The sequence below is a fragment of the Musca autumnalis genome, unplaced genomic scaffold, assembly GCF_047663935.1.
Source record: "Musca autumnalis isolate F117 unplaced genomic scaffold, ASM4766393v1 scaffold_1, whole genome shotgun sequence".
NCBI lineage: Eukaryota > Metazoa > Arthropoda > Insecta > Diptera > Muscidae > Musca > Musca autumnalis.
In genome coordinates this window covers 122,102,172-122,127,918 of record NW_027411644.1, presented here as the reverse complement: position 1 = coordinate 122,127,918, position 25,747 = coordinate 122,102,172, and the positions used below count along the sequence as shown (strand labels likewise).

Genomic DNA, 25,747 nt, shown 5'->3' with positions numbered 1-25,747 from the left:
ATCTAAATTATATTACCTCAGAGTCCGCATAAACCTATAAAAAATAAATTAGAAATACGTACAGAATATAGTTTGGGAATTCCCGACTTTTTTGCATTCCCGGGAAATCGGGAATAAAAATTTCTCATTCCCGGGAACCCGGGAATTCCCGGAACTATGAGAAATCGAGTTCGTGGGGCATAGACGTGACAGAGAGCAAACATAAAGGAAATAAATACTCCTTATATTTATAGTTGTATCATTAGTTATCTCTTTGGAAAAATATTAACGACGATGCGCCAAAATCTTGAAAGTATCAATACATTTTATATGGCAGCTGGTCAAGCCAACCAATTCTTCCTGACTAATTAGCGGAGATTATATAAATTGCTGTTTCCCACGACCATCCTCGCAAAGGCTTCCTTCATATCAAAGATTGCTGTGCGACTCTATTTTTAGGTCAATGATATGGGGCGTTCTTTTTATGGTTCGAAGGGTATGTCGATCATAGAATAAATCCGTTGATAAAGGATTTTTACAAGGTTGACCTTTTGTGTACAAAGCTTCACAATTGTACCACGGTGCCATCAAAGATATAGATATATAAACATACACATTATACAGTTTTTACAATAATTTCGGAGAAAGCAACGATTCGAATCGATCACAGAGTGAATATCTTAGCAAATTAATATACTTCAAGAATGCCATTAATAAAAATATGGAATAGAACAACATGGAAATGGCAAAAAGTTCAGATTTAAGTAAGTTTATACAGACTTCGACTTCCAGAAAAAACAATAATTATTGAGAGGACCAAAATGTATGTATTTTACACGAATTATCGCGATTTTTACTATGGACCCTAAGTTTGTTACAAATGATCGGGGATTACGAATTATCTGGGCATAAAAAATCGCTATTCCACTATATTTTCAACATTAAATAACAATAAGACAAATAAGATAAGACTTATATATGAAAAATACAAACACCCACAATCCCGGGAATTTCAAAAAAATTTCCCGGGAAATCCCGTCCGAAAAAAATCGAGAATTCCCGGGAAATCCCGGGTCGGGAATTCCCGATCAGAAACTCTAGTACAGAATCTAGAAAACGCGTAAACATATGAAACCAAAACCAAATAAGCATTGCCTTTATAAATTGCATATTATAGCAACAACAAAAGAGAAAAAACTTATTGTTAAAATATTATTCGAAATATATTTTTTGGTTCGATTAGAAAAATTAGAAAAAAATATTTGGGAGTTCTCCAAATTTTTCGCTAAAATCCCACACAATAATTAATGTATACTGCTAAAACTTCATCAGGAAATATGGTTTACCATCGCGAAAGCTTAACTGCTTACTGTGTTAACTTATAAGGATAGGAAATTAAGAGTAATATTGAAATTACAATCATTCAAAAAATATGAAAATTAAAAAGCCTGTTATTCTCCATTTAGAATCGTTTGATGCGCATCCGATTTTGGATACAGCGAATCAATCTCTTTCAATACCTATGCATATTCCGATGCTTCACTCAGCGGCCAAAGTGTACCGTCAGTTGCATCGCACTATGCAAGAAACCTTAAATTGGGTAAAAGTCGCGCAATATGCATACGATTTTGATGCGCATCCGGTTTCATTAGCGCCCATCAAAACCTATTTCAAATAGATTCTTCAAGAATCGCGGATGTGCCTCCACATTCTATTTTGCGTAAAAGACCCATATTACTCTCGCATCTCCATAATTTATGACACGCGTTTTCGCAAATATTATAATCGCGTATAAATGATTCAATTTTTTGGAAGAAAATCGCGGTTTAGTTCGCAGATTTGTCAAAATATATTTTTGCTGAGTTTCCTATTTCCAAGGTATCTATATCCGCGGTTTTAGTAGATGGATTCGATCGCGGAAAGGCTCATTAGATCCGCCGCGTAGAAATACTAAATTCACGCGGGGTTCAAAAGAAATTGAATGACACTTTTAAATTTTAAACGCAAAAAATAGGTTTCTTGTGAAAATTCACTCATCAAATTGTGGCACTTAGACTCCAATTACTAGGAAACTGTATACATTAAACGACGTAAAATCGCGAGTTCTATAATCCTATTATGAGTTTGGAATATTATCTTGTTGGGCGTGTTGGCCGGCTTCAAAATGTCAGCATCAATTTTAGGTGGATGCAGTAGATATAACGAAAAATCATACACTAGTATCATGCTGTCCATGGAGTATTCTGTCATTCTTTCTTTGGACATAGGTCTATAAAATGTATGGTTACGCCAGAAATCGGAAGGGAGCATAAAAAACTTGTTGGCTTCAACCCATTTTTACCATTTTTTCTACATTTAATGGTCGACATAATGGGATCCCTCCTAAAACACTTAGTTTTAAAGAATTACAGTCATACTATTTAGGATATGTTAACAGTTCGCGAATTCTGAATGGGTGAAACTCGGATTCATCGATTGTAAAATATTTTTGGATTTTACCATATACATTTTGCAAATAACTTTTGTACAATAATATTTCTTACGTGTGTTGATTGATACATCATATGTCCAGATTTCAAAATAATTCGGTTTGTGCTGGTACACAGAATCGGAAACATAAGAAGAAGAAAATGTCAAAGATAACAATCATAGAAAAATCTCACATTTTTGACACAGTATCGTATGTACTGTTGATGTGAATATTTGAGTTATGACTTTTGACCTTTTTTCTCTAAACTGTTCTCCTGTTGCAAGAATGAATAAAATTTTTACTATTAATAAGTATTAAAATAGTCCACGCACAAACCACTTTATTTTATTTTTTTGTGAAAAAATACTATGATATGAAAAAAAAAAAACGAAAGTGTTTAATGTGTTTATTTATGACAGGCTTTATGAAAAATGTACAAACATGTACTTTTCAGTGTATCTATCTATCGTACAATTCTGTTGCACAATAATGAGTCCATTTAGAAATACAATTTTACAAATTTTATTATTGACTCGTGACAATTAATAATACAGTAGTGTGACACTTATCATTGTTGAGCGTGATGTTAAGTTAAAGTCAAATCTTTTATCACATCTTCCACACAATGAACAACATAAAATGGTTTTGCGCCGAATAAGTGAAAACCATTCGAATGCTGTATTAAATAGATAAGATGTTATGTTACTAGCCACGATTGAAATATTGTAATTTAAAAGTTGTTTATTTAAACATCATGTTTTTAATTAAAACTAGGGATGGAAAAATAACAAAATAACATCTTAAGATGTTGAAATGTATTATAGCTGCTGTGAAACAAGACCTCGTTTGTAGTTAGATGGAGGCTTCAAACAATAATTTTGAATAAATGGAGGAAGTAGTTTAAAGAATCTAGTCAACATTTAGCATGAATTGGCCTTGAAAATAGTTCACACTTTTCAGATTCTGGATCGATGATCGTCCCATATATAACACTGTCACACAAAATGGAACTCAAAGTCTGGGGGTTGAAAATTTCATTTGGAGATGAAAGCCCTTGATGAGTATACAAGAACCCATAAGGAAATTTTCGCCATAGTTTCTGAGATATCGCGCGATGAAGTTTTTGATTTTTCCCTATAATACTTGGGAAAATAGCTACATATCTCTATTTGGCGTTGTTGTATCTTCATATTGAGGTGACATGACATGTCAGTGGAATCGATTGGTGAATCTTTTTGTAGAACATTTCATTCTTCTAACTCAATGCCTTTCATGTCCTTTTCGTCCTTTATTTCTTGCACCGTTGTGAAAGTACCACAAGTAGATATTTTTCAGCATCCAAATAATCTACAAAAATGTTGCTCAGAAGATTTTAGGTACGGTTCTCTTTGACAACTAATCGATTTTATCCCGTTTTCATTGTCATTTTTGACATTTATTCGGACTTGGAAGCACACACACAACACTACAAAAAATAAACAATTGTAATTTTATTTGTTCCCGCTGTTTGAAGATTTTAGGTACGGTTCTCTTTGACAACTAATCGATTTTATCCCGTTTTCATTGTCATTTTTGACATTTATTCGGACTTGGAAGCACACACACAACACTACAAAAAATAAACAATTGTAATTTTATTTGTTCCCGCTTGCAATGAAAATTCCAATTGCTGTGATTTAAGTAGTCCAGAACAAGTTCTATGCGGTACTAGTACACAATTGACCACTAAGTAATGCGAAGGGAACCAATTGACACATTTTTATCCCCAAGTAAACGACGACACGTCAGTTGCTATTATTCACTCTTAAATTAAATCCACCATTTTTTGCATTTTCTTAATATAAATGCAGCATCCAATAACAGAAGCTAGTGCTGATGGACTGAACATATTCGTAACTATTATTCACATTGTTCTGGTATAAAAAAGGAATACGAAGGAGATATACAATTTGCCATCTTCTTCTCTCTACCCGCTACCAATGAAAATTCCAATTGTCACAATTAGTCCAGAAATAATTCTAGGCCGAAGTAGTACCAAATCGTCACAAAGTAATGCGAAGGGAACCAATTGACACCTTTTTATCCCCAAGTAAACGACGAGGCGTCAGTTGCGACTATTTACTCTTACATTAAATCCACCACTTTTTTGAACAACATACTGGTATATGACTGTAAACGTGGGACTAGTACAATACTATCTACAGGTAATGCATAAAAAGTCAATTGGTTACCTCCTATAACATCCCCATGTTATAGTTTACAGTTGATTGCACTGTGAGGGGTCTAAAGTGGAACTAGTTACTGTAACCCTAAGAATCGACGAGTAACTGATGCCGAACTAGTTCATCTTGCAAGCGGGAAGACAATCAGTTAAATTATAAGGGTTGACACAACACTTGATGTGCGATGAGCAACAAAGTAAAACAGAAAATATTATTGCGTATTCAAAACTACTTGGCAAAACATACCCAAGTGTCTAAAAATATTCATTTTTAAATAACTTATTTTTTGAGTGGCTAGCCACACTCGTACATATTTTGAGAGTGTCAAGCGACACTTGCATTTATTTTGTAAAGTAGCAAGCCACACATGCACTTGTTTTTTAGCATGTGGCTCATGAGTATCAAAATCAGCTACTTATGCATTTCTCTGGTGTATGATATTCCCAACTTGTATACTGCTGTAGTACCTGTGTAGTCTTTGTTGTAATTTGTCGTGATTTTATATAAAATTTCTTAATAACCTTTTCAGGCTGACATTCCTAACAAAGTGGTTCAAACTCTTTGTAGGATTTACAGAAATCTTCCAATTTGCTGACATAATGCTGGTGGACAATATTCGCATAGGTAGTAACTTTTTTCAATTTTATTTGATTCAAACCTATTCTGATGAGCAAAAAATAGAGCCTTTTTTGCACAATTTTATTATGTGTAGTATAGGACTCTTAAACACTATAAATGCTTATTTTATGTAACAACGTAAAAGAGACTTTCTACAACTATAGAATGTTCTGAAAAATTTGACATTACATTGCACCACGGTGGCACCGTTTTCTCAAAGATAACACCACGAAAAATTTAAATCTTTTGGAGATATTGTGCAAATTATATACAAATTATGGAATTTTTGTATGCGAGGGGAACTAGAAAAGTTTGCGGTCTAGGCAACACGTAGTGTTGCCTGACGCCATTTGACATTTTTTTTTTTTGAAAGTTTGACAGTTTTTAGCTTAAACGTACTCTGGACAGTTTGACATACGATCATGTGTTGTGTTATTTACAGTGACTTAAAAAATCACTTTGCAAAAAATGGAATTTACTTGCGAACATTTTCGTCCAACCATTTTTCACAATTTTCAACGTGGATATCACGGCAAGGGAGCATCGATCAAATTAAATCTTTGTATGTCGATAAGGACCATCCTATAGTACTATGGAAAACTAGTTTAATGAATTCAGTCGTGGCCGACACTTGCTAAGAAATGAAGGTGGTGAAGGTCGTCCAAAAACGGCCGTTGTGCCAGAAAAATTTATGCTGTGCTTGAATGGATAATGCAAGATCGCCATGTTATATACCGCGTGATAGAGGCATCCTTGTGCATTTCTTCCACCAACTAACATATGATATTACATGAATACCTGGCTGCAAAAATTGGGTTTTCTCGTTAGATCCAGCAGAATTGAAAATTGCTCAAAAAAGGTTCTTGTCGATTTGTGCAAGGAAATTGTGAATAAATACCTACGATCGCAGTGCTTCAAACGATGTTTATAAGATCTTTACAGACGACGAATCTTGGATCTATGCTTAGGAGCCCGAAACAAAACAGCAAATCCAACGAAAGTTGTTCATGGAAGAAGCACTTCGAAGCAAACGGTCGCATGTTTCTTCGGCAGAACTAACCATGAGCCGTCTATACGGCTTGAGCAACGTAGGACGGTTAATTCTGAGTGGTACACTACTATTTGGTTGCCTGATGTCTCCCGAAAAATTCGAAAGACAAACATGAGAAGACGGATCATTGTGCACCATGACAATGCGAGCTCTCAAACAAAGCAGCGCTTTTTGACCGGACAAAACGTGCAATTAATTGATGGGTCATCCGAACTACAGCCCTGCCTGGGCACCCAATGACTTCATTTGATTCCCGGACATCAAGAAAAAAGGCGTGGTCAACGATGTTCGTCGCCAGAAGATGCTGTTGAAGAGTTCAAAAATCATGTTTGGAGATGTCTCAATCAATTCATTGCAAACAATACAACACCTGATCGTATGTCAAACTGTCCTGAGTTCGTTTAGACTAAAAACTGTCAAACTTTTCAAAAAAATATCATATGGCTTCTGGCAACAGTACGTGTTGCCTAGGCCACAAACTTTTATAGTTCTCCTCGTATATTATATATTTTGAGGCAATAAAAACATTTTTTCGAATTGATTATTTCACCAAACATTTTCTTCGTGCTCCTATTTACAAGTATACTGCAGAGGTAAAACAAGATTCGAATTGGTTTTAGAGATATAGCCCCGATTTACTCAAAAACTCTATATTATCAATTTTTTAGATCGGACAACGGAAATCCCATATTTGGTTTTAATCGTCTGGTTTTGTACTTCACGTGAAGTTTTTTGCACACGATGTGTTATGTAAGTATTAAAATCTAAAACAAATACTAGAAATGATGTGTTTAGGGATGATATAGACTTCCGTAACAAAAATAATGTATTATTTAATGAGATACCATTTCTCACAATCAGTGTGAAAATTTAACTCTAGAACACTAGATGTGCCAAATTCATCACATTTCAAGTCATTTCAAGTGACTGATAATGATAATCCACGCCACATTAACATCGTTAAATGAATAATTATCAGAACCAAAGATAAATATCATAAATACCCACACTAATGCCGTGGGACAAACATTTTTCTGCAACAGAGATTGTTTTTTTTTTTTCTTTTTACACCAAATATGAAAGTGAAGTTTTAAGTTTCGGCAAAAAGAAATCTAAAATGACACTTGTTTCGTTAATTGATCTATCTGTTGTTTATTTTTATCTATGTGTAACTGGTGGAAGCTTTACGGTTGACAGATTATATATTTTACCAAATACAACATCGTCATTTGTTTTTATTTCTTCTCATCAAACTCAAAGAACTGATAAAATCAGACAATGAAAAAAAAAACGTTAATATAATTGCTATTGCTCTTAATAGGTACGAAAAAAACATAGCAATAGAACGTTTTCACTCTTTGTATGAGTATGTTTTCAGCAACTTTCACTAAACCAATCCAATCTGTTTGAGGAAAAATTCAAGGGTATAGAGTATAAAAGTTGATAATCTACTAGTAGATGGATTTGGTAGCTGGAAAATCGGAAATAAAAATAATTTCTTCAGGGAAGGCGAGAATATGTGAGATCGAATCGGTTGGGCATAGACTAGACAAAGAGCTAACCTAGAACCTTATTTATTTATTTATTTATTTATTTATTTATTTATTTATTTATTTATTTATTTATTTATTTATTTATTTATTTATTTATTTATTTATTTATTTATTTATTTATTTATTTATTTATTTATTTATTTATTTATTTATTTATTTATTTATTTACTTATTTATTTATTTACATCTTTGTGTTTATTTCAGCTTTAGTCCATATTTTGTTGTATTCAAGTATTTGAATAACAACAAAATGTTTTACAGTGGATATGAAATTGATTAGTTGCGGGCGGAGGGTAGGGAATACTATAGTTTCAGTTGTCACCAAACAACTTCATCAGTTCCCTTTTCCGCCGACTCTGTATCGATAAACAGGTCAATAATTGGTGACAACTGAAACTATAGTATTCCCTACCCTCCGCCCGCAACTAATCAATTTCATATCCACTGTAAAACATTTTGTTGTTATTCAAATACTTGAATACAACAAAATATGGACTAAAGCTGAAATAAACACAAAGATGTAAAATTCTGCAGTCCAACAATAAAAAACGCCAACAACTATTTATTTATTTATTTATTTATTTATTTATTTATTTATTTATTTATTTATTTATTTATTTATTTATTTATTTATTTATTTATTTATTTATTTATTTATTTATTTATTTATTTATTTATTTATTTATTTATTTATTTATTTATTTATTTATTTATTTATTTATTTATTTATTTATTTATTTATTTATTTATTTATTTATTTATTTATTTATTTATTTATTTATTTATTTATTTATTTATTTATTTATTTATTTATTTATTTATTTATTTATTTATTTATTTATTTATTTATTTATTTATTTATTTATTTATTTATTTATTTATTTATTTATTTATTTATTTATTTATTTATTTATTTATTTATTTATTTATTTATTTATTTATTTATTTATTTATTTATTTATTTATTTATTTATTTATTTATTTATTAATTTATTTGTTGTATGGGATTTAACCAAAACATTCACATATTTTAACATTTTTGTTTTGTACAAAGGATTCTTACCTTCCAAAAAGTCGAACTACTAAATTACAGGCGAATTGGTTATAAAGTGTCGCTCAAGGTGGACTTATTTTCCAAAAATTGGTGCAGACTACTTATTTTCCAAAAATTGGTGCAGACTTGTCTTCTAAACCCTCAATCCTTTAAATATGAATTTTTAGGACAATCGGTTTATAAACCCGATACAGCTGTTACACGCATTTATGCAAATTTCACTCATCTTAAAACAGAAAAATATATATTTTTTCAGGACCGCAAGTTTCCGCAAGATACTACCACTGAATATATTAGTACAGACCTCCAGCTATCTTCCAATATCGAATTAGAGACGGACTTATTTGCATATTTTTTTCTAAAGTTTAAATATATTTAGAAAATATTACTACCCTAATTTTACAAATCTCTTCGTTCTTTGTGAAAATATTATGGAAGTACTCAACATCAGCTTCCCGATTCATAATATGTAACGTTGGTCTCACTTCTGTATATACCCGCTTCGCATTACTTTGTGACGATTTGGTACTAGTTCGGCCCAGAATTATTTCTGGACTAATTGTGACAATTGGAATTGTCATTCCCGCTTGCAAAATGAACAAGTTCGGCATCGGTAACTCGTCGATTCTTAGGGCTACAGTAACTAGTTCCACTTTAGACCCCTCACAGTGCAATCAACTGTAAACTTTATCATGGGGATGTCATAAGAGGTAACCAATTGACTTTTATGCATTACCTGTAGATAGTATTGTACTAGTTCCAAGTTTACAGTCATATACCAGTATGTTGTTCAAAAAAGTGGTGGATTTAATGTAAGAGTAAATAGTCGCTACTGACGCCTCGTCGTTTACTTGGGGATAAAAAGGTGTCAAATGTGCAATGCAATCGTCGTTTAAGTAAAAAAATGGTGGATTTAATATAAGAGTGAATAATCGCAACTGACGTCTCGTCGTTTACTTGGGGATAAACAAGTAAAAAAGGATCAGTCGGCTTTGCCGACAGAGATATATCCTCAGCCTGTGTGTATTGAAACAATTTCTTCCCAAAATACGTATGTATTTAGAGCGTTTTAAAAATTTTGGGCGTTTGAACCGACGAAAATGTTGATTAGGATTAAAGATCAAAAGTTTTGCGAAGGAGATACTAAAAGGAATGGGTCGACATTGACCGTTATGGAAGTGGATCTCCAGCCACAACATATGGTACCATAGGGGGTTTTTACACTCTTCGGGCTGTTTGCTCAAGAAGTATGGACTTGCCACTAAAAAAACTTTTGCCATCGTAATTGAGGCAGCGAATGCAAGTTGCTTGAACAAAAATCAAAGTGATTCGATATCAGGTCTTAAAGTGAACTTATCGGAAATTTTGTGTGGGAGGTAACGGATGAAGTGGACAAATATAGCCCATATTTCAACCTGGTCTATATCTGGTAGATATATTAGGATGTGTAAAGTATAGACCAATTCGGCCACTCCCTTCAATAGTTGCCGTACGAACAATTTTTCCGAACATGTTTGAAATTTTGTGGGGGAGGTACCTGAAGGATTGGACTGATATGAGTTATGTTCAAACTTAACCTATGTTTGGACATATTTTGGACCGAATCGGCAGATTCGTTCGAGAGTTATCTTTCGCTCCAACCACCTCACACGGTGTCATAGGGTTTTTTTGCAAGTTTCATGCTATTTTCTCAGGAAGTATGGACTTGCCCCTGATGAAACTTGTACCGTCGTATGGAGGGCAGTGAATACAGGTTGCTAAAACAAAAATCAAAGCGATTCGAGAGATGGCCCTAAACTGAACTTTTCCGAAATTTTGTGTGGGAGGTACCCTAAGGAGTGGACCTATTGAGACCATATTGGAATTTCATATTACTCTGGTAGAAAGTTTACGCTATACAAAAAATGGACCAAATCGGTCACTCCCTTCAAGAGTTATCGTGCGCACAAACTTTCCGAACATTTTCGAACTTTTGTGGGGGAGGTACCGGAAGGAATGGACCGATGTAGCTCATCTTCGAACTTAAACTAAGTTTGGGCAAAATATTACGAAAGCCAAAATTTAACCGAATCGGTTCATCAGTTCGAGAGTTATCGTGCGCTCCAGCCAGCAGGACAGACAGACCGACAGACAGACAGACGGACGGACATGGCTAGATCGACTCCAAATTGTCTGAAACACATTTCGTCCAAACATACTTGGGGTCTAAAACCCTTATTTCGATGAGGCACATTTTCATCGTATCAAAGTGTACACGCAGAGAAAAAATATTTTTCGCTTTTGTTGGAACAAAAATATATGTTTTGGTTCCAAAAATGTATTTGTTTTGTTCAAACATTGTAATCCAAATCCAAAAATACCATCTTTTGTTCCAAACATAGAAAACAAAAACAACTTTCGAATTTCCGCAATATTGTTAAAATCGTTAACAATACCGATTGTAGGAACTATCATAATCTAATTTTGTTTACAAAATTTTTGATTTGAGTGCATATACTTCTCATATACACTTTTCGCATAACTTGGATATAAATGTCGCGTATAATATTGCAATCATTGATGAACACAATACATGGTTTGCTGCATTGGCTGACAACAAAGACAAACAAAAAGCCACAAGAACCCACCACAACATAAGGAATAATTAAACACTATAACAAACATGAAAAGGAAAGAAGAATGAAACAAAACAGAAACAAATAAAAACAAGAGTCTCACAAGTACATACACACAAAAACAAAGGTAAAGCCAGCATGTCATACAAACACACCACAACTCACCAAAATTGTTTTTTCAACACGGCATCGAATAGCGAGAGAAGAGAAACAAATTTTCGAAGAAAAGAGAGAAATATTGTTCAGTTGACACAAACTATTTTTGGATTTACAATACTACATGAGGAATCCAACAATATGTTAACAATACATATTTTGCTCTTGGAATATTGTTGGATCAAACATATTTTTTTCTCTGCGTGTATATACCCTCCTTAGCCTAAAGGCTGAGGGTATAAAAAGTATAAAAAGTTGTCAATTGGTTCCCTTCGCATTACTTAGTGGTCAATTGTGTACTAGAACCGCATAGAACTAGTTTTGGACTACTTAAATCACAGCAATTGGCATTTTCGTTGCAAGCGGGTACACATAATTACACACTACAACAAAAAGGACATCTTTTACAGCACAAAATCTAATTTATTTTATACAAAAAAATGTCAACTTTGGCACTGCACCAACTAACAGCAACTAACGATATTTGCCAAAACTAATTATTTTCGGTTGCTTTGAAGTGTTTTTTATTATTCTGTGCAAAAAAATGAAAATTTATCAAGTTCAAAAAAATAATTTTGGCCAAAAATTTCACCGAGTTCGGACCAGAAATAAAGTTGTCAAATTATATTGAAATCGGTTCGCATATATTTCCGCCCGATTTTAGGTATTTGGTGCACCAACCTCGCAATGTACATCCAATTTCAATGAAATTTGAAATGTGTGACGAAATTTTGTTTTGAAAAAAAGATTTTAACTCGTAAAAGGTCGTATTAGTGAATTGTATCAATTCCAATATTCAGAACCAAGGATTTTAAAAAAATTAATTCAACATTTATTGTTTAATGGTGTTATTAAAAGTTGTTATCGATTTACAGCGTAACACTCTTTCTACACTATTATCAATATTTTCACTCCAATCATCAATTTTTTCATGCATAACACGACCTGAATGTTGGTTTACGATATGCCGCTTATGAGATGGCTTTATTTCCGTTTATGGAATGAAATACAAACGGAATCAGTTTTAAATTTGGTTTTATTTTAACAGTGCCAAGAAAATAATTTATTTACCGTTAAATGTGATAATTTGCATGAAATCAATCATTCATCCTCTAATCCAAATGAATCGATGTGGCATCCAGCCAGACAGACAATCATCAAAAAAGCGCTCCGCATTTGTGTCTTTTATTTTTGTATCACGTTCGAAATTCCTCAATTCATTGTCAATATACCATCTTCATCATCATCAAGATTGAGAGAGAGAGGGTAACACCAACCTGGCAAAGCAAATCCGAGGTTATATTCACATTTAGCGGAATGTTAAACGAATTGCAGTCCATTTGTTTTGAGCTAGCAAACTTTGAAAAGAAAACACACATTTGTAATTAATGGACATTTATGATTTCGTTATAACCATCGCCTCAAACCCTGCTACCGCGCTTGATTGCAAAAGATAGTGATGATGGTGGTCTTTTTGCCCATTTGTACATATTACTTTGGTGGACCATTGTAGTGTTTGCTTAAAGTTGCGAGTGTGCATAACGATATACACATACATACGTATGTATATTTCTAAGTATGTTTTAATGTATATGGCGAAAAACAAAATTTTTTTACAATCGATGAATCCGAGTTTCACCTTTTCAGAATTCGCGAACTGTTAACATATTCTAAATAGTATGATATACATTCTTTAAACTGAAGTGTTTTAGGAGGAATCCCATAAGGTCGACCATTAAAATTAATTTACTTGGAAGCTGTGTTGGCATCAATGTAGAAAAATAGGTAAAAATGGGTTGAAGCCAACAAGTTTTTTTATGCTCCCTTCCGATTTTAGGCTTAACCTTACATTTTATAGACATATGCCCAAAGAAAGACTCAAAGAATACTTCATGGACAATATGATACTAGTGTATCATTTTTCGATATATCCACTGCATCCACCTAAAATTGATGCTGACATTTTGAAGCCGGAATTTCGGGGTTTTTTGAATTGTTACGCGCAACAAGATAATATTCAAAACTCACATTAGGATTATAAAACTCTTGATTCTACGTCGTTTAATGCATATCTCATGAGTGTGCTCCTTACAGCATCCTAGTAATTGGAGTCTAAATGCCAATATTTGATGCGTGATTTTTTTTAAAAAACCTATTTTTTGCGTTTAAAATTTACAAGTGCCATTCAATTTCCTTTGTACCCCGCGTGAATTTAGTTTTTTTACGCGACGGATCTAATGAGACCTTCCGCGATCGAATCCATCCACTAAAACCGCGGATATAGATACCCTGAAAATAGGAAAAGCAGCAAAAAATTATTTCGACAAATACGCGTACTAAACCGCGATTTTCTTGAAATTTTTTTACGTAAATGGAATCCTTTATATGCGATTATAATATTTGCGAAAAAGCGTGTCATAAATTACAGAGATTCGCGTGTAATATGGGTTTTTCACCAAAAATTGAAGGTGGAGGCACATCCGCGGTTCTTGAAGAATCTAATTAAAATTGGTATATTTGGACGTATTTTTGATAGGCGCTGACGAAACCGGATGCGCATCAAAATCGTATGCACATTGCGCGACTTTTACCAACTTTAAGGTTTTTTGCAGTGTATGATGCAACTGGTGGCACACAATGGCCCCTGAGTGAAACATCGAAATATGCATAAATTTTGACAGAGATTGATTCGCTGTATCCAAAAACGGATGCGCATCAACCGACTTTAACTAATTCGCGAATAACAGGCTTTTTAATTATAATATTAATTGAATGATTGTAATTTCAATATTACTCTTAATTTCCTACCCTTATAAGTTATCACAGTAATCAGTTAAACTCTCGCGATGGTAAACCATATGTTTTGATGAAGTTTTAACTGTATACATTCATTATTCTATGGGATTTTAGCAAAATAGTTGGAGAACTCCCAAATTTTTTTTTCTAATTTTTAGAATCAAACCAAAAAATTATTTGCAACAATATTTTCCAACAATCAGTTTTTCTCTTTTGTTGTTGCTATAATATGCAATTTATGTACCCAATCTCTATAAATTTGGTATCATATTTTTCTACGCATTGTCTAGATTCCGCATATATTCTTTAATTTATTTTTTGAGGGTTTGTACGGATTCTGTGACAGGATAATTTGGATTTACTTCAAAATTTTTCATTATTGGTTGACTTTCCGCGAAAATAATAATAATAAATTTAATAACTATTTAAACATCTACGAATAGATATGGAATGCTGTTAACCATTTATGCATACATTTTCTCATAACAACAAAAAAGATATTTTTAAATATTTTTTCTTTATATGAGAATAAAAACCGCTATAACTTTTGCGCGCATTGGCCAATTTCGTGAACGCGAGAAGATTTGAAACCGGATTTTTTTCCTTTACCTCTGTACCAAAAATCGTAGATGTGCTCGTAAAAAAAAATTTTAATTTTTTTTTCAAATGGAATTGTAAAGGAATTTTGTTATTCGCCATATATGTATCATACATTAATGTGTATGCATGTATATTTGAGGTTACCAACCACTAGAAGTAAAATTTAATTTCACGGAGAGGAGATCATCATCCACGAGTTGGGAACAATTTCATATTTATATATTATTCTGGATCAAATGTTTGTAACTCTTTGAAATATTCCAAGATCCATTGTATATTATATCAAAACCTGTACAAAAGGGAATACTGAAAATCAGGAGGTACGCCTAGATGGTGCCTGTACCAGATAGTAGTAAGGTAAGATATAGTAAGGTAAGAGTAAGATATTTTTCACTCGCGAGTAAAATCTAGCAAATCGAGTATTTTTCAGTAACGAGTAAAATCGAGCAAATCGGAGCTCTGGTAAGGTGTTAAACATCTGAGAGCTATTTAAAATCCATATCATGAAGATTAAAACCAGTGCTTCTATTTGACGTATTCCAACATAAAAACAATAATGGAAATAGACCTTTTGACTTTTAATCAATACAAACATGGTTGTAGTCTTTCCTTATTCCAATAGTATGCCACATTATTAAAACACATTTTAGATCCAATACGGTCACCTTAATTTGTGTTAAGGCCAATATTACTCTCGCTCACTTTAACCAACACTTACTTGCAACATGTAGCAATTTGGCCACAAACACCGACGACCATAACTTCATTCGATTTAGTTGAACGTGAAACGTGGAAAGAGCTACTTGGCCGTCCAAAACTAACCGCCAAACATACATACGTATGAGATTCGCTGTACTTTTTTCTGTTAGCTTTTTGTTGGCATCTTTGGTATAAACAAGCCAACCGTGTTTTGACATTGAACCTCTACAATGTTACACGTCGTACACCAACAAAACGCGGGATGCCGCAATTTTCACGGACGCGGATGCTAAGCGCAGCAATTCATGTCGCGTTTCAATAAAAATGGACAACACCAAAACCGTATTAATATCGTGGCGACATTCAGATGCCAAACAGATTAAAAGATTGTCACCAAAAATGGTTTCAAAATAAAATATTATTGTATTGTGTTATGAAAGTGGAGTGCAAACGACGAGTCTTGTAGCAAGCCAAAAGCAAAATATGACAAAAATGGCAAATTATGTTGGAAAATGCAATGTGAATGTGTAATTATAATATATAGTAATAAATACACTAGACCACATACATATGTCGGCGTACAAAAATGATACATATATATTTTCAAAACATATATTTTTAAATTGGATGTTATGTTTTCTAAAGACGTTTCTAAACTGCTCAATAGATCTAGAACTATTTTCTAGAGAACATATCGCTCATTTACTCAAAGAGTGGCATAACTCACAAAATGCGTATTCTAAATTAGTAATTTCTATTTTTTCTACGACTTCTACTTTACTTTGTGTTAAATTTTCATTCTCATATCTCTTAAAATCAACGAGTTACAGCTCATTTACTAGGAGTTTGGCATAAATCAACAAAAAAGATTTTTGAGTTTATGAAGCACTAAAACACTTCAAATCATGCTTGATCTTGCACAGAAATTCAGCATTGATATCTGGCTAGATCTTTTTAAAAAGTTGTCCAAGTAGTTTGCGTAAAAATCTTTTAAGCTGGGAAGTTAAATTATAACCTCCAAACGCGTTTTTCTTGAAACTGGATTGTTTTAACACGTGCCACTCTTTGAGTAAATAAGCGATATGATAAATTATAAAGTGGGATTTTGATGAGCAATTAAATTTTAACTTAAAAGAAAATATAAAACGTAAAAAAATAAAAATTACAAAAGTATGGGACACTAACGCGATACCAACATAATGATATTATGCTTCAGTTGTAAGAAAATGAATTCCTCTGCTGTCTGGAGTAGTGATATCGAAATGAATAAAACTTTAGTGTGATCCCCAATTGTAAATTTGCGAATATCGAAAAAAAGTTACTGGCTTATTTTAAAGTAGAATAGAATACATATGTGGTAAAATTTTAAAGTCGATCAGCACAATATTACCTGAGATATGAGCTTAGGAAGTTATAAATTTATTGTGTTTTGTATGCCACATCAAAACTAAAAACGTGTTTTCTCAAAATGACATTTTGAAATCGGTGCCAACTCTAGCTCGAAAACTAATGAACCGACTGTAGTACAATTTTGTGGGATTCAAGGACATCAAAATCTAGTCCTTCATCGATCGATTTTATTTTATAACATTTTTTTGTTTGTTTTATGAATACAATTTATAATGGACAGACGGGCGGACCATTGAACTAGATCGTCTTATCCCGCGATATATAATAATTCGTATATTAAAACGGGAGTCCATTTTTCTTCCAACCATTTATTTTTTATATCGACGATATATTTAATATCAATTATTTAATATAAATTATTTATGTGGACTAGTGTTTTTATATTCATATACTCAAAAATGTGTGTGTGTGTGTTGTATAATTTGATTTCGTTAAAAGATAAAATAAAAACATTACAAGGAACTGAACAAGTAGACAGGCAGACGTCGGAATTGAAGTTCATCGCTTCTCAAAATAAATGCTCTTGGGGTTGTGGCTCAGTAATTTGCACGCACGCACGAATAGTGCCAGCGAAACGTCCCTTCCTAAAAATTTCTTGTAATTCCTAAATGGCGATAACCAGACAAAATTCACTATGAAGAAATAGTTGAGGAAAAATATAAACAGAGACATTTGGATTTAAAAAAACTAATGAAAAACAAGAAAGTATCAAAATTCAATAAAACTTATTAGCTCAATCAATAAGTAGTAACATGGCGGTTAAAATCCTGGTTAATTCTGATGTTTTAATATCTGGGGATCCCAGAGTGGATTTCAATAGCAAACAACTTTTGCGGATGAAATTGCAAACTTTTTAATCTGTAACGATATGTGTGTAAGTTGGTTTTTCTGTTTCCAGTAATACTGACTACTTCGAAGTGTAGCAGTGTGGACCAGTGCCGCATGCTAGGAAGATGTTTCACACGGTGTCATCAATCCTTGCCCTATAGGGATTTAGACGGCTGCACCATCCCGAGCATAGTTGAGCCAAAACTACTCTAGTTTGTCGTGGCAGCTGACGCTACTCAGCTGCGACATATGGGGGATTTTCTCCGAGGACCGCATTCACACGATAGTTGAATCTGCGACTGCATCTGTGTGAATGCGATTTAAACCTGCTTGATAGGCTCGTTGGTTTGGGGGTTCTCTCTTGTAAGGTTGGACCTCCCTTTCTAGATCCTACCTGATATGCCTGGGTGGGGGAGTCCAATCCACCATATGGTGACTGGAATGACTCTCACGGTAAAGTACTGCAACGAAAGCATGCCATTATTTGGATGTACTGGAAGAATCTTTGTCCCCTCATATAGAAGACCCACTGAAGACATGAGGAGGGAACTTATTGCTGTTCTCATGGCGGTGTTCTGACAGGTTTGAATATTTTTTCCATCGCGTTGCACCTATATTCTCGGATCACACTGGCGCAACATAGTTTACCACAGACCAATATATTGCGTTATATGTGGTAAAAAAGGTTTCTTTTATGGTGTCTGTTAATTTTCAGTGTCAGTTCCCTTACCTAATCTCTGAAGCGGTGATTATTGAACTATCTGAAACTAGGCCAATTTGCTTTCCCATAATTGATGACAGTGCGGCCTTCAGAGGTGATAAAAGTAAATGGTCGGCTGATGGAGACACTTATGGGGAGATAATCTGACCCAAGAGAAAGTAGTTTACTGAGATCTTAGGTACATTTTTGTAGTTGACTCTATTCTTTAATTTTGGACGGTTTGGTATCATGGACCAGAATCGGAGAAAAAGTATAAAAATCGAATATTTTCTAAAGTGTTTTGCTATTTTGACCTTTAAGAACCTTTCACTGACAGTTCGTATGTTCCAGAAAGTTGTTTATTAATATCTTTGAAACATTATTGTAGTTAATTGTTTTCTTGAATATTGAACCGTTTAGTATCTGTGGACCAGAACCAAAGCAAACCAGATCAAAATCAAAGTTCGTATTCTCTAGAAAGTTGTTTATTGAGATCTTAGGTACATTTTTGTACATGGCTGTTTGCTTCAATTTTGATCGGTTTGATATGTGTAGAACACAACCCAGAAACAATTTAAAATAAATTTGACCTTGCCGATTTTGACCTTGCAGATGACGTTTGATGGATCTTATGTGTTCACAATTTTTGTTCTTTACGACAAGGGTTACAACTTTGCCTCTGAGAGTAAATCAAATTTGTGTTTTTTATATCTTCCTATATATTACAAATGGTCAAACCCAAACAAAAAAACTATAAAATTACAAAAAACTATAAAAATTTTGAAAAAAAAAATTCAAACAATTTAAATTTTTCCAAAATTGGAAAAAATATTCCTTGGATTTTCATAAAGCTCATATTAAAATTCATATACTCGAAAAAAACGGACGGAACAGGACGGTTACAAAAGTATATATGGGCAGAATGAGGACACTCTCTGGCATCTTTCTGCGAATACCAAACCTTGTTCCATACTGCTTTCTAAAAGTTCTACTCTACCAATATTTAAGTTTCACTAAAACTTAGTACCTTGGAAAAAATAAAATAGCATACTACGTGTAATCGCTACTGTATTTTATTAAAACGGCTGTTAAAGGCAACCATTCTACCTACCTAACAAAAATGGACACAACATCTGTTATAGTTTCCTAGAAATAGCTATTTCTTTCTCCAGAAATTCTCAAAAATTACGTAATTTCCAAAATGTGGAAAAGTTGTCGTTTTTAGGAGCACGCCCACATCTTCCAATATTTTGACTCATTTTTTTGTTTCCTTAGTTTCAGTGTGATTACTATCGAATTTCATATAGAAATTAACAATCGGTGAGGGCAAAAAATGTGGGTTTTGGCCAGGGGAATCGATTTCTGCTCTTCAAGGCGAGAACTCTCTCCGTTTTTGCATTTCTTTTAATATATGAGTTTTTTCATTTATTCATGTTTGACTTTTTCTATAGATAAGAATATATAAAAAAAAAACACAAAAACACTCATATTTTGATGTAAAATATTAAGAAAAAACTCAAAGGTTTAACTTTGATCTTTGATTTCTCTGCAACTACGAGTACTAGACCGAATTAGATCGTTTTTTGATTCGCCGGAGAGCTGATTCTGTTATCTGTTGAACATAAAATTATGAAAATATCTCTGTCCGTTCAGGAAAAAGCTATTCTGAACCGCTAGGAGGCGTGTCTTAAGACATCACTCATAGAGAAGTTTTACATGGCTGAAACACTCCGGAAATGTCGCCAACATTACGTGGTATTTTACCACCGTTAAAAACTAGAAGTTGCCTGGCCTGGGAATCGAAACCGGACATTCAACGTTCAAGGCGATAAGCATTGTTTATACCCTCAGCCTTTAGGCTACAGATGGTATATATACTTTGATACGACCAAATATGTGTCTCATCGAAATAATTGTTTTATACCCCAAGTATGTTTGGACGAAATTAGTTTCAGACAATTTGAAGTCGATTTAGCCATGTCTGTCCGTCTGTCTGACTGGGTGGTACGCACGATAATTCTCAACCGGTCAACCGATTCGGTTCAAATTTTGGGTAAAGTTTAAGCTCGAAGATGGGCTATATCGGCACACTCCTTTGGGTACCTCCACCACAAAAGTTTTAAAATTTTTCTGTAAAGTGGTGTGAACAATAACTCTCGTAGGGAGCAATCGATTTGATCCAAACTTTACACATCGTATTATTCCTTCAAGATATAAATCGGGTTCAAATATCAGTCCACTCCATCGGGTACCTCCCAACAAAATTCGGAAAAGGTGAAGTATAAGAGCTCCTCTCGGATCATTTTGAAATTTGTTTCAGCCGGTTGCGCTTGTGGTTATGGCACACTTTTTTCGGGGGCAAGTCCATACTTCTTGAGATAATGGCCTAAAAGCTCCAAGAAACCCGGACTGCACCAACTAAAATGACAAATCTGCAAGATAACTCTCGCAGGAAGTTTCTGATTGGTCTAAACTTTGCACATCGTATTATTTCATCCAGTCATGTATTAGGTAATATCCCAAAAGCTCCAAAAAACCCTGCAAAATAATGTATAGTGTGTAACAAAACTCCTAAACTTTTGCAAAAATTCTTCCAAACAAGTTTAACGCAATTTAATATTTCGAGTTCTCTGAATCGCAAGTTTTCATACTAAAAATGTTGGTATATGTCAATGATTTGGTGTAGCCCCACATTACGGTATCTACAGATTCCACGTATTTTGAAGCAGACTCGCGATACCAAATCCATACGTCATTTTTGACTTTTTGAGATACAGGCGGTTTCTAGGGTTTTGCGATATGCTTTCTGAATTTCTAGTCGGCTTTCTCCTATCTGCTCTAGTTTCACAGATATCCACGCATCGACGCGAAAGTTTAAACTTTTTTCAGTTATGAAATTAATATTTTAAAAACTTACAAGTTTAAAAACACATTTCAAAAATCAGAACTTCAATTTTCGATTTAGAAGTATTGGGGCAAAGTTGGAAATTTTTTTTGTCACTTTGTTCCATGTGATTAACAATATTTCACATTTATGTCATAAGTGTGGATATGGAACAATTCGACAAAAATTCTTTTTTTAAAAAAATCTCTATAACTTTTATATTCCAATACATATTCCTTTATATTTTTGCAAATATGTTCTATATACTCTATTTAATATTTCTAGTCGAAAATATAAATATTTTCTTTATCCAGCTCCATGCAGTTGTGAGGCAAAACATTAAAATGCGATTATCTCATAACGGGCAAATGGCGTATGGAACACTTAGCATGACACCGACGATATGTTATATACGGCATAATTATTGTGTTTGCTTCTTGGTTAGGTCAGATGCTGAGGGTATATCTCCGTCAGCACAACTGACTGATACTTTCCTACTTGTTTTCATCATATTCCAAAACCATAACACACATTTTCTGCCCACTGTTTGGGGCCAAAGGTGAATTTCATGAACATTTATTGTCCACTCGATGAGAAAATTTTACTAGTTCTTTGCTGTGGCTAGAAAACAAATCATACAAAAATTTATGAAAATCGGGTAAGATTTCGATATTGCTCCATTAGTATATTTGGTCAATTGGGGCCCTATAATGTAGCCTTATATTTAAATCCAGCCAATTTTAATTTTTTTGTAGGTTTACTTGTTTAGACACTGAAATAAACTGGTTAAATTTTCTGATCGATTGGACAATAAATGTAGCCTTTAGAGCAATTACGCGAAAATTCAACTTTGGCTCCATATGAATTACTATGGAAACTTTGAAGCCCCAGTGACACGTGTTAACATATTCCGATTGTGATTCTATCCTGGTAAATCATTAAAAAATGCTAATATTTTAATATTTTTTCATAAAGCGAGTAAAAAGTACAATTAATCACCCACAGTTAGTTATAACGGTATTTGTAGACAAAATTGGTTGGTTATATTCACATTAACCGTAGTGTATATTATTGATCCGTCTCGAGTAATCTCTCTAGCGCTCACTAAGCTAGAACGCTATATTTTTGCACCCAAGTGTATTTTTCATATGCAGGACAAATTCGGTCCACGTTTTGTTATAGCCCCCATTTAACTGTACTGCCCGATTTCACGTATTTGGACGTTTTTAGCTACATTTTCAAATCAATTAGCTATAATTTGGAATTTAGGGCTCAAACTTCTTTGGCCAAAAAACTTCTCCAACAAATCTTGCGAAAATAGTTCGACGTTAGAATAGCCCTATATAACGGTACCGCCCGTTATTTTGGCGTTTTGGCTACATACTCAGAACGAATTAGCTATATCTTAGCATACAACATTCTAATTTCTCATGTAACCACTCGATTTCAGGTGATTTGACTTTTTGGGCTACATTTTCAGATTGAATTAGCTACAATTTGACATATATGGTTCTGTGTGTTGAAAAACTTTTACAAAAAAGCTCACGCACAAAAAGCTTTCAAAGTTGTCATATATGAGCTTTTTTAAACAAAAACTTGGAGTCACTTTAAGCACATATATGGCTCACGCTTTAAAACCACACGACATAACCAAAATGACATAAGCTTTTGTTTCTCACCAATTTTATCGCCGTATCATAACATATATATAATTTTATATCATACATAACTTTATTCCATATATCATATAAATTGAAAGTGGTTTGTGCGCGACTTTTTTTAATATTTAAATGGATAAAAGTACTTTTAGTTATTAATAGGTCAAAGGTCATTCATTCGTGCAACAGGAAACATTTTTTTAAGAAAACATTTTTTTTTTCGTTTTATAGGATTTTCCAAAAAATCATTTTTTTTTTCAAAGTGGTTTGTGCGTGACCTTTGATTTTTATTTATAAAGATTATTTGAGTTCTTCGGGGGAATGTTGGGAAATATATACGAAAACTTATGTTAAATCATTAGGTTTTTTTTTTAGAAAAGTTATGTTAATTTTAATATATTAAAATTTCAAATTAATATATTTTTTATTTTAAAACTTTTTTAAATTGCAATTTAATTAAAATTGACAAACTTTAGTAGATATTACAACAAATTTTATTTTTTCTTTACCAAAAATGTTCAATTTTCGATATAATATATCATTTGTATGAACGAACTGCGAATGAGTTATATTATCTCTTTGTTTTTATGAAATAACTCATTCGCAAACGAACTATGGTACTGAACTAGTTCCCAGTTCTGACGAATATCATAGCTTTGCTTGGATGCGTTTCGACAAAAGTGATCTATATTAATGAAGACATTCTGAGATTAAATTGGTCCCAGCTGTGTCACTAAAATTGGTCATATAAAGACGCTCAGATATGCCAATTTCCAACTTGTGGATATTTCTGCTTCTGTTGGACATATTCCAAGGGTAAAGCTTGATAACACTATGCAACACTGAAAATGCAAACAACTTCAGTATGCATTTTTTGAAAGTACATGTTTAGACTACAAAAACCCTAGTAGGGTTTTGTCCTGTCAGATCCAGTTCGGATTTTATGGCCTCATCTAAACCGGGCTAAATCTACACTTTTTTGCATTTATCACGCCTTGCTGTCTTTAGCAATATTGTAGCCCTAAACTAGTAGAACTTATATTTCAAAATAAGAAAAACTCCATCTAGGGCATCAAATTCTATAAAATATAGAAAAGTTTACATAATTGCTGAAATTCTGGTCAGTATCGTCTAAACTATTGGGAGTTGAACCAAGTAACCTTTTGCAAAAATCTTCCAAATAAAGTTCTCAACAATTCTTTAGAAGATTCTGAAACTCTAAAATGCTTACTACATGTTGTTTCAGCGGTATTTTGCATCATATCTTTTACAAGACGTATTTCAAACACAGTTCACACCAACAGTATATTCTCGCATTTCGGATTTCACTACATTATTGACATTTTTATTAAATCGTCGTTGAAAAATGTACTGAAAACAATGGGATAGAGGCATTTTACAACAATGACATGTTCTGAAGAGTTGTGTATTACATTCCAGGGAAAATATTAAGAAAAAATTAACGGTTTAGGAGAAACAGTGCGAAATGTATAAAAAATTTGTGGCATTTTTACATATAGTTGAAATTTGAGGTAATAAATGTAGTTTTTCGAGTTCATTATTTCTCCAAATTTTTATTCTTGTCCTTACCTACAGAAGAAGTTTCGCATTGGTTTCAGAGATATAGCCCCAGGTTTCTTTAAAAACTCAATATTTAACCATGTTTAGATGGGGCCATAAAATTCGAGCTGGATCTGACACAACAAAACCCAACTAGGGTTTCTTGTCGTTTGGGTTTGTACTTTCAAAAATCCTCAGTTCGAATTGTTTGCACAAGATCACCTTAAAAATGTAGCACAGTGTAATGAAACTAGACCATCTGAGCTTTGAAACTAGACCATCTGAGCTTTATCTGAGTTTTTGCAAAAGGCGCTAAGCTATCCCAATTTTACTATGTTGATGTTTTTATTTTAATGAGAAATATGTCGCTTCTATTTGTAAATATTTTCACTTTGCCTTAAGTCATTTGGTATAAAAGTCAGGGTGGCTGATAACTTTAGTATCTCCCTAAAAGAAATATTTACCCGTGAAAAGCCTATTCCCTGGGGTAGTGGTGAAGGGTATCACATAGTCGGCCCCGTCCCGACTATAGCCTTTTCTCACTTGTTTTTTTTAATTGTATTTTTAAAAGTGTCTCGTTCAAAAGCAAGATTATTACGTATTTAATAAGCAACACCACGAAAACAAGAAATAACATGTACGTCTGCAAACCCCTGCAGCTGAAACCTTTATTCATTTGAAGTATTGATTTTTCACAACTCAAACAGCAAATAATATCGATATACACTTTATACAATTTTTTCCCACTCCACTAATGTTAAAATTTGGTTCACAAAATCGATGTACTAGGTACCACAAACTTGGGTAGCTGTAAAAATACTTATCTGGGGCTATAATGATCATATGGTGTGATCATTATAGCCCCAAATAAGTTTTTTAAATTTTTATCTGCTA

At 33.4% G+C, this 25,747-nt stretch overlaps 1 protein-coding gene across 3 annotated transcripts in view; it reads left to right on the top strand.

Moving 5' to 3' along the window:
* Positions 1-25,747, top strand: part of LOC141406438 (uncharacterized) — a 129,099-nt gene that overhangs the window by 73,359 nt on the left and 29,993 nt on the right. Inside the window, exon 1 of one of the 3 annotated variants that reach the window (XM_073991931.1) lies at positions 16,053-16,332. The exons of the other annotated variants lie outside the window; for them this stretch is intronic. The gene's annotated coding sequence lies outside the window, so the exon portion shown is untranslated. Of the gene's footprint in view, positions 1-16,052; positions 16,333-25,747 lie in introns of those variants that run through there. 3 annotated transcript variants of the gene reach the window in all.